This window comes from Carassius carassius, chromosome 45, assembly GCF_963082965.1.
Source record: "Carassius carassius chromosome 45, fCarCar2.1, whole genome shotgun sequence".
Lineage (NCBI taxonomy): Eukaryota > Metazoa > Chordata > Actinopteri > Cypriniformes > Cyprinidae > Carassius > Carassius carassius.
Window position 1 is genome coordinate 11,578,355 of NC_081799.1, and position 9,557 is coordinate 11,587,911.

A 9,557-nucleotide genomic window follows, 5' to 3' on the forward strand; every position below is an offset into this window, starting at 1 on the left:
TGTTTGGTAATTGGCTGTATATTAAAGATAGTTGTGATCCTGCCCTCTCTAACACAGCAATAAAGCTCACTTAGAGTGTTTTATTAAAAACAGCCAGCGAGAGGGGGGAGACGGAGGGATGGGGCGGCAGAGACGTAACAACACAAAAATATTGGACTTTTTCCTGTATCATTTTTTGTCTTTAAAAAGTCCAAATGACCACTCAAATTGGGTAGTGCATCATTTTCTGTCATGCAGCTGAAAGCGTGGCAGACAGTTCTAATTCATCATTTTGGTGATTTAATAGCTGAGAAATATATTAAAATAATAAAATGTGGGCTGAAATGCCCTGGATTTGCAGTGATAAATAGCCCTCTCTGGCCTGATCGGATTAGTTCCACTAACAGATATATTGCGGTCAGGATTCACGCAGGCACGCACGATTGTTTTCCAATAAAAAGTTGCATATTAAATTCCAACACAGAAAAGGAGGGGAGAGGCCCTTCTATCTACAAACCCTCCAGAAAAAGAAATAGAGGGGAAAACGAGAGAGATGAATGTAGAGAGGGAATAAGGGATTTTAAGTGTTACACCGATACCATCCGGAGATATATTGCCAGAGCCAAACCACCACAGCCGATAAGTAAGCTACTTAAACTTATTTATCTGGACATTTATAGCAAATTCTCACACATACATAATTCCTCATGCTCAGAGAGTCATATTAGCATGCTCACAAGCTCATAAACTTTCATTTAAACTCTCTCTCTCTCGCTCCCTCCCTCTCTCCCTCCTTCCGTCCGTATCCCCGAGGAAAACATTTGGAGTCTCATTGTCCTTCGACTCATCAGGAAGTGCTTGGTTGTAATTAATTAGCTCATTTGTTTATGCAAATGTCTGCAATTAAGTCATATTGTTTGTTAAAGAGATAATTTTCTAAATCAAAAAAAGATGTCCTAGATCTGAGAGCAAATGCTGTTCGTCTAATTAAGCACATTAGTCCAAATTTGTAATTAACAGCGCATAATTAGGTGGGAAGATATCCTGTTTATGAATGACGTCATCAGGGGTTTAAATGCACAGAACGAGAATCTGACAGACAGATGGGCCGGTAGACGGAATCGCAGACGGATGAAAAAAAAGAAAAACAGACAGCAAAGGATAAAAACAGGTGAAAATCAAGACTGTATGCAGGGGACATGTGTGGGAGAAAAACACACAAGCGTGACACACATTAGTGAAGTCAACAATTTTCTAAATTTTCTGTCATCAGTGCTGTGAGCCACAGTCAAATGTGTGTGTATTTATTTATGTGTGTGATTGGGTGTGTATGTGAGAAACACGATGGAGGGAAGGTGTTCGGGGTCAAAGCGGTTGAACATTAAAGGGTTAAATCTCTTTCATTATTACTCCCCAAATCGACCTGGGGGGATGCAAGGAGAACTGATTAGAAAGGAGAGAGGAGGAATGAGAAAGCTAAAGAGAGATGAAGACAGAGGGCAGAGAAAGAGAGAGATCTCAAAACAGTCCGATATAAATCATAACAATCATAACCTCAGGGCATGTCATGATAAAGAAGAGAAGGGAATAGACAGAGCGAAAGAAAGAAAAGTGAGGGACACTATACAAATACAAGCACAATGTAATGCCATAGGAATTGTTGTGATGTTTATGTTAAAATATGAGGGTTTGTACATTATGATTATTGTTAAGGTTGTCTACAGTACATATATTAATTGTGAAGGCCTAAATGTGTGGATGGAAGGAAATGTCTTTTTTTTCATGCAAACAGGATGCAGGACTGGAGCATTCAAGAAGGATGCAAAAGTACCAAAAATATCATAAAAGTATCCCATTTGTATACTCAACATGCTATATGTAAGTCTTTTTAATTCACTTTGCATGAAAAACAAACCACAATTTATGTCATTATTTACAAAAATAAATGATATCCATCTTAAGAGTTCATTAGATACTTTTTTTTAAAATTCATAAATGAATCAATTATTCTAAAAATATGCTTTTTAGAGGTTGTTTACTAGTTCTGTTTATAACCATATTATGCTGAAGAACCCTTGCATGATGAAATGGTTATTTGTGTCAGAGTGTAGGGTTTTTTATTCCCACCTCTTTTTTTTTTAATCTGTAACTGTCAAAAAATTTATTCAGTGCCACTTTATTGATTTTTTGCAGCTCATATATCAACACCCAACTACTCAGACTGTCAACACACTCTCAACAGACACTTGATATTCTTCTTTTAACGTACAAATTGTAAGCAAACGCTCATACACTGAAGGACTACGATAAAGAAACTTTCGTGCAATGGAAAGGTTCCCAATAAAGAACTTTTATTTTTAAGAGGGTATTTGTGGCCAGCTCTGTTCAGTTGAGGATACTTCTCTCTTCTTCTAAACTAAGAAGGCTAGTGACAGATATGCTGAATTTATGATCCATATATTGTTAGAGTTTTCAGTTCTTGAGTATAATAAGAAAAATATTGTAAGTGTGCAATCCCATGACTTTGTACTGGTAGTGTTTAGAACCATTTTTGAGTCTGATCTTTTCATTGAATCATTTCAGATTCCTTTCACAAACACTGACTGAATGATCTGTTAATGAATCGAATTCATTCGGTTCAAGTTCAACTCACTGACTCATTGATTCATTGCATCGTTAACAGCTCACTGGAGGGGAAGATTATCAGTGACTTAAATTTCGGGTATGGCTTCAAGAGACAATTTTTTAAACATGATTTTATGTTGTATACTGTTCGTATATTATTTTTGCTATGTGATGTAGGCTACATGTTTTTGTTCTGTGTATGCGTTATGCACGAGGCCTTGCGTGTGCTTGTTTTTGCCGTTTTTATGTGTCAGGGGGATAAGTCTAAGAGAGGGTTGGAATGAGTAGTCTATCTCTTTAGGGATGGAAAGTGCCTCTGAAGAGATTTTTGCCAGACGAGCCCGTGTCCGAAACAAGCCACAAATGAACAAATAACACACAAGAATGTGGCATTGTGCGTTTGAAGAAAATGACGTACCACAATGAGCGGGAAGCTGTGGAGTAACAACGCGGTTTACTGAGGGTGACGGGACACATAGTGGAAAAAAGCAGAAGATATTGAAAGCTGAGGGGAAAAACCATGACCATGGAGTAAAATGAAACTATATGAGCGACCGAACCGCGATACTTTTGTCCTCATGCGACTAAAGTATGTCCAGAGAGTTTTACACCGCTTCTCCGTTACGGGTGACCAGGGGGAGCACGAAAGACAATGTCATTTCTTTGTAATTGGTTTTTAGTTTTAATTTCTTTGTGTTTAACACAAATAGGATGGTTCTATTAATGTTAAGTAGGCTTGTGTAATAAGTTTCTATGACCTGCAGGAATTCCTAATCATTAATTCAAGCAAAAGCCTAATGACCTTCTAATCTGTAGCATTTATGAAGAACATTAGTCTCTTTCTCTCTCTTTCACTCGATCTCTCGTCCCACCTCTCTCTCTCTCTCTCTTTTGCTAAGAAAGGCTAATTAAAATAGCCATTTGGCAGCCTAGCGTCCTAATTGCTATTCCCATCATTGCTGGTCGATTGGGAGGAGATAGAGAGATAGAGGAAGGGGAGAGAGTGAGGAAAGAAAAGATGAGCGAGAATAAGATTGATAATGAGACAACGAGTCATTAGAAGCATACATTAGCGAATACAGCCCTGGCTAATGTCCCCTCAATCAGTTAGACCTCTCTCATCCTTGCCTGTCTTCTTTTTATCATTCTGTCCCTGCATGTGCTTCCAGCCATCTCCTGTCTCATATCTGGAGAAAAGGATGTCCTCTTCTGGTTGGTGAAGAGAAAATGCTGTGCCGCGCAGCATTTTGGGCAGGTTTGTAATCATCTAACTTTTAGATCATTTTTGCTTTAATGAAACCATGGCATTATGATGTATGGTTTATAAAAAGCATCAGGGTGATGTAAAAGGATATAGGCTATAATCTGATTTTGGATTGAAGAATGATTCCAAGCAATATTTGAACATATCCATTGCGCCATCTGCTGGTGATCTGGCGTATAAATGCGTGTTAAAATGAAACCTGCTGTGTTGGACTCTGACAAGAGCTTTATTTTGAGCATTTGTTATGCATAACATTGTTAATTAACGAATAGTTACAATCAAATTGTTTCATTGATGGAGCCACAAATAATTAGATGTCCTGTAAGCTTTCAACACAGCACTGAGTTGACTAAACAGGCTGACTAAAGATTATACAAATTATTCACATCTTGCAAAAAGTTACATCATGGCAGAATATTGACCAGCAGCTGTTTGTCCTTGGTGATTCACTTCTTTTCTTTCTTTTTGCAAATGCCCTTAAATGCATTGTGTGCGAGAAGGGGGATTACTTCAAGGATTCTAAGGGATCTGCCACTAATCTCCAACATACAGTCTAGTTAGCAGGGAATTGCAAGAGCACAAGAAATGGGGGGAGAGAATTAAAGGCAAAGAAAGAAGGAAAGAAAGAAAAAAGTAAGAGAGAGGAAATATTACCATGTCAGTTGTGCTCATGAGGACCTGGGTTCGTGTCTAACCTGTGTCATGTCCCATTTCTGTTCTCCTCTCTCTCTTTCTCTCTCTCTCTCTCTCTCTCTCTCACTACTTTCCTGTCACCTCTTAACTGTCCTATCAAAGTAACTGAAAAACACCTGATAAAGAATTGGAAGGCAGGGTTGCTTTCATATTATTTATATACTTTAGCATTTATTCATATTTTGAATTAGCTTTTATTTTATATTTTCAATAATATGAATTAAATTTAAGCTTTAGTCTTTTTGTTACACACTTAACTTTTTTAATATTTCTAAATAGCTTTAATTATTTTTTTTAGTTTTATGAACTTTAGTACTTTTATTTCAGTTAAGCTTTTCATCTAGCCTAATATTTCAGTTACCAAAAACAAAATAGTTAACCATAACACTTGGGGTATGATTTTGAAGAAGAAGAAAAAACAATTGAAAGAAAATGTGAAATTTGAGAGAGAAAAAAAAAATCTATTTTTTCAGCAAGATTCTTTGCCTATTCACTAAGTTCTTTTGGTTGCTCTTAATTTTAAAATAGGAATATTGTTTCTGTCTTTCAGAGCATTAATGGTTTCTTTCAGTCTCTCACTGCCTTCCTTTACAGTATCCATACTGTGTAGATACCTCCCAGAGTAAGCAGAAGTATAAGGAGAACCAATGTAGCCACATCTAGACAGTAGGAGTACATGGACATGTTGTAAGCCTCAGCATGCAGATGGCGTGCCCATTTATTGCGCAGGACAAACTCAATCCAGTACACTGCTTCGTCGAGAGGATGCAAAGGCTGGTCTCAATGTAAACTGGAGAGCTTCTGCTTGTTCTGACTATACGTTGGGTTCTCTGAGATCTCTAAGGAACTCTTCTGTGGTGCAAGTAGCTGCATCCAGCATCCATGCCGCCCTCTTGCCTGAAGACGTACAATGTTATCTAGCTGATCAAATAGCAAAGGGAGTCCCAACACTGGAACCCCATGATAGATGGCTTCGTATACCATTGGTGCCCCCATGAGCCACAAAAGCAGAGGTCTTCGGATGGCCCAGGAAGTCATTCTGAGGTATCCATTTAAGCAGTAGGGTGTTATTGCCTAATGATGAAGGTCGCTCGCCAATAAACCTCCAGATTACCTTCTGTGGCATGCGGGCGAAAGCTGTGGCAATGGCCTCCATGACTTCTCGGGGCAATCCTGCAATCAGAGTTCCCAGAGACATCACGACCACCCCATGGTCTATTGAGCTCTGCATGAACTCCTCCAGCTCTGCAGGGAAAGGCTTGGCCGGACGACACTGGAAGCCACTAATGTAGATGAGGTTTGGCATGGAGGGACGTGGGAACTCAAACACGAAGTCTACACGGACAAGCCACAGCTCCGCTGATTGTTGCATGATTGTTGCCAGGAGGGAAGTATTTGAGCAACAAGCTAGAATACATGGGAATCACCAGCCAGCGCTCTAGAATGAAGTTCAACACATAATGTAGAAGATCACAGGTACAAACACATCTGGGCCGTCAGACCTGAGCTGGGAACAGGCACGTATGATATGGGAGAAGTTGCGATGGAGAAGTGGCCTTCTCCGAAAGTCAGGGTCAGTGAGCATCAAGTCATAGTTTGCAGTCTTTATTTGTGTCATCACATCTTTGTTCTCCAGCATGGTGGTGACCATGGCACAGTTTGCAGTGTGAGCCACCTTTATGATGTCAATAAATTCTGACATCTGGGCCAGCACGTCCATCACTGAGCCCTTCCTGCGGGCCTCAAGAATCCTTTGTACTGTGTTCTCAAACAGGTCTAGGTCTATGTATTTCTTTTTTAAGAAATATTAATGATGGTCGCGCGAATCACACTCAGCTCATGTCCATGAGAGTGTAGCTTCTTCACCAGCACATAGGGGGCAGTAATACATGGCACTTAGGTTTTAATCACACTAAGCTGGATTGCTTTTCTGCTTTTTGGATTGCTTTTTTATTTATGTATCTCCAGAGGAGCTCCGGTACATGAAAGCCAGTTTTCACCTTACATTTTTTAGTTGGGACATTACGTCTCGCAGTTGTGACAAATTTTGCAGTTGATTGTAAGTTTATTTTTTAGTATTGCAACTATTTATTTTAAAGCAATAGTTCAAAATTTTAAATTCATCTATCTTGGATGACCTGAGTGTGAATAATGGGTGAATTAGGTGAACTATTCCTTTAAATTACCTTTTTGTTCTTCTTTGAGGTGAAAACAGGCTTCAACACCAGAAATAGTGAACTTTGCTGAAATAATGCAAAATTTATATAATAACCAGTGTCCCTGTGTATTTAAATCAGTACCTTCATGTTCACCCAGTGACTGCCATCAACAGAGAAAACCAGGATCCTCTCATAAGGAAACTGCTTAACATGGCTTAATGCATTAAAACTGTGTTATTAAAAATACCAAACTATATAAACATTATAAATAAATCAACATTGTCTGTACATCGTATGATTTATTAATGTTTATTGAGTTTGGTATTTTGAAAAACACTGTTGTAATGCACTAAGCCACATTAAATGTTTTACTGAGAGGAAAACACTTAACATGTAATTAAAAGCGTTGCGTCCTTATTCTGGACTCATCTGCTTGTCTGTAGATATGCTTTATTAATAAAGTGTTTACTGAGTTTGTTTCTTAAAAACACAGTTTTATTGCATAAGGCACTTTAAGCATTTTATAATGTCTTTGGGTAGGGCCCCTGAAACACCAGGGAGCCCCCTTGCTCTCGAAGGTGATTAGGGAACAAGCACCGAAGGTTAAAAATTAAAAATCATAAGATGGATTCCTTGGATCTTGCTGAGAACATCGATACCAATTAAGCCATAATCCTGAAAACTGCCTACGCCCATACCGATGTTATTTGATAGGCCTCTGTTTTTTTGTTGTCTATCCCATGACACATTGATGGGTAGGGTTATTGTAAATAGTCTCTGTCAACAAGGTGGATTATTTGCACTTAGTGTAAATACAAACTCTCTGCATACTTATGTGATAGTAAAAAAGCAAACCTTAGCAAACACAGTCTCTACTGTAAAAATAAAAATGTCAAATTCAATCCAAAAATCTTTGTTAGCAACATTATTCCATTAGCTTACCAATTTATTTAAAGACTAGAATACTTTGCTTTTACTTTCAGGTCAAAACCAGTTAATGTACCTTCACTCTGATGTCGTTTCCAATAATGCCTAAACCGGTTCCTCTTTTCTTTTTTTATTTACAGCTGAGGACAATGAATGTACATGAATATAGAACAAAAAGTATGTACAAAACTGACAATTAAAAAAACAAAAAACTGACATGGTTACAGTTCATTTTAAAATGTACTTATTAGTAACTTCTCAATTATTCACAATTTAATCACTAAACCTTTCATTCAAAGATAATTTCCTTGAAGAATTTTTAATTCAAAAGAATATGGAATTGAAAAAAATATATAAAAAGAACTTGTATTTTAATTTTAATAGAAAGAAGAAAAGAATGCAGCCTGCAACTCTGTGTACATTCTAAAAACAAAATAATTTAACAATTATAATAACAAAAATAAAATAATTTATTTCATTCTCCTTATGATATATATGATTACCAATATACACAAATGGAATAAATGTAGTAGACAAGCATTTATATAAAAAAAAGCATTACAAATTTAAAAACAATTGTTCTCTGCCTATTTTAACATGTTGCATCATATCTTAAAAAGATAGACAGGGTGTAAATATACATTTGTTGAAAAAAAAAAAAGAAAAAAAAAAATAGAGAAGTAAATAAATGGCTTGCTTACTCTTTCTAGCCTCCTGTTTCTGTGATACGAAAGTAAAAGAGGGCGTATTTATACTTGTTTGATTTCAAAGAAAACAAAGCAAGGTATGATTAATCAGGCACAAAAAAAACAAAAAAAAAAAACAAGAACAATTATTTGTCTGATGAATGTCTACATGAATGGATGTGATAGAATCTCTCCACTTCTTTTTGAATTCTATCAAATTAAAAATTTACCATAATGTACTTCAATGACAAATTATATTAAAAGATGGTGCCTAAAGCATAACAGTGTAGTGGTAACAGAGTGCTGTTAGCCACTGGTAACTGTTTGTGACATGCTCTTAGAAACCTCAGTGACTTTGTGATCACCTCTGTCAAAGTGAAATGAATTCGAGAAGCTCTAGGGGGTGAGTGTTTTTTTTTTCTTTAGGCCAAACGGCCTTATACTTTTCTCCTGTTTATTGGATAGTTAAGGAGATAGGGCATGTTATTGTATATTTTGTTTTCTTTATTTGTGAAGTTAGTTCTTGTGGGAAAGTTAGTTTCCTTTTTGTTTGTTATTTTGGCATTAGCTCACCCCTGAAGATTTCTCTTCAACTATTTTTTTCCCTTTTTGTTGTGTTCTTCTGTGCATATTGGCCAGTAGGTGGCGGTAGAGGTTTGTAATATGTGAGACTGAGAACAGGAGAGTCTGAGGTATGGCATCAGCTGCTATCTATGCTGTTCTATTTGCTATTCCTATTGTTCATTAAATAAGTTCTTATTTGAGAAAGCCTTTCATTCCTTCTTACTAAGGACATAATAAATTGGCGACGAGGTACTTTTTTTTGGAGATGGCAGCTGTTTCTACTTTTTCCACGCCATTTTTGCCATGTCCTGGTGAACCAACTATTCCTTTTGACACGTGGCTACGGATGTTTCAGAATTATTTGCTTGTTGTTGGTGCTTTTGGAGATGCATGGCCAGTTGAGCGCAAACGAGCACTACTGCTACATTGTCTGGGGACTGAAGGACAAAGATTATTCTATTCCTTGCCGAATCAAGGTGATACGATGGAAGATGCGATTGCGGCCTTAAAAGCGCATTTTACCCCTCGACGGAACATAGTGGCTGAGCGCCATGCTTTCAGGAAACGTGTTCAGGCACCAGGAGAAACTATAATTCAGTACGTAGCTGCTCTACGGGATTTAGCAGTTACTTGTGACTTTGCAGCTACTTTGGACGACAT

General features: G+C 37.5%; 1 pseudogene; it reads right to left on the bottom strand.

Moving 5' to 3' along the window:
* Positions 1 to 5,149: 5,149 nt before the first annotated feature.
* Positions 5,150 to 9,557, bottom strand: LOC132126947 (UDP-glucuronosyltransferase 2C1-like; annotated as a pseudogene).